This window comes from Colossoma macropomum, unplaced genomic scaffold (genome assembly GCF_904425465.1).
Source record: "Colossoma macropomum unplaced genomic scaffold, Colossoma_macropomum, whole genome shotgun sequence".
Lineage (NCBI taxonomy): Eukaryota > Metazoa > Chordata > Actinopteri > Characiformes > Serrasalmidae > Colossoma > Colossoma macropomum.
In genome coordinates, this window is record NW_023494788.1 from 2039131 (window position 1) to 2040847 (window position 1717).

Here is a 1717-nt window from a genome sequence, read left to right on the forward strand (position 1 = left end):
GGGTGTTTGCGTTTTCCCTGAAACCATACAGGACTTTCGTTTTCTCTCACAATGTCAGTGTTTCACATTTGTGAAATATCACAAATGAGAGTGCCGTTTGTTGTTCTGTCAGCTGATATCTTGATGTCCCCCTTTTTTTCCAGGTCAGCTATTACACAAAAGAGATCGCAAACATCAGCCCCCAGATTTTACTTCACATATTCATGCCAGTGCTTATCTTCAGCTGTGCCTTTGAAATTGAGTCACACACATTTTGGAAATGTCTTATACAGGTAAGGTTGTTGTTTAGAGCCTGAAATGTCAATATGCCACTATCTGTGCTGTGCATTTGCCTCTGTACACATAATTCTTTATTGCTCATTTAAGGCCATTACATACCGAATGTGATGCAAATAATTGACACGAAAATGTGAAATACCCACACAGGGGCTTTGTTCACACAGCAGGTAAAAGTGACCCAAATCTGATCTTTTTCCTCATATGTGACACAGATGAATCTGACATTTTCAATTCATGCGACTTTTACGTCAATCCAACTCGACATTCGTCATAATTTCGCACTGCTGAGACCTAATAAACATTTGGGCTGATGTTCCTGTACTAAAAAATTAGAAGAGACTCATCGCATCCCCTCCGTGTTTGAAGAGGCAGCAGCGTCAAAGAACAGTTAAAAGTCTGAAAGCAAAGTTTAAAGAATCCGAGGACGCGACCCAAAGAAGTGACTGAGCTCTTTTTACGGCTCGAACACATTCTGGGTGATGAGCCCAGCTGTCAGTCAGTGATGCTTCATGATGGCTCCTGTGATGCTGGTGAAGATGAAGCTGATCCTCCGGGAGTGACTGGCGTTCGTTGGCAGTCGTGATTGTTTATCTCTGGATGAGTCGCGAGAAGCAGCGTGAGACGTTGTTCTTTTGCACATGTGGGTCAGTTTAGGAGCTGATCTGTTCAGACTGATGTCACATACAGATCACATTTAAAAGATAATGTGCACAACCAAACAGCCAACAGATTTTTGGTTACTTATTGGTTACTTATTACCATATATAAAATATGTATAAAAATAAAAAATGAAGATGAATGAAATAAAAACATAGGTGTTTTCTGGCTCACAGATTTGTTCAGATTTTTTGGCCCTTTTAATGGTTGAGTTTGATACTCCTGCTTTAAAAAGATCAAAATCAGCAAAAAATATAATGTACACAATTTCCTCCTTGCCTTAAATGTAGTTGATTAGCCATGACATGTTTTACAAAAGCTTTGCAAAATTCAGGCTTCAAGCTGGCTACTGTGTTTAGCTATGGAAATGTACTTTAGTCCATGTTTATAGATAACAGTGAGTCACACAGTGTCAAAAACCATATAATCAAGCCTGAGATTATTGAGCATCTCCACACGCTTTGATGCGTCTGTGATGATTAAGGCCTACATGAAGCTAATTGGTGGGGTTTATGCTTCAGTTACTTGTTAGCTACATTAGCCTCGTAGCTGCAGTGATGAAGCTAAAACAAACTTCGGATGCCGAACACGTCGTGGCTACATGTGGAGTGAGGAGGAGAAACTGTAAAATTGATTTTGTCTTTTAAAGATTTGTTTTTATATGAGTGCCCTTTCATTTGAACAGGTGCTGATTCTTGCGGTACCTGGGTTTTTACTCAGCACCTGCCTGACTGGAGTGGTAGTAGTGAAAATGTTTTCTGACTGGAGCTGGTACGTTGGC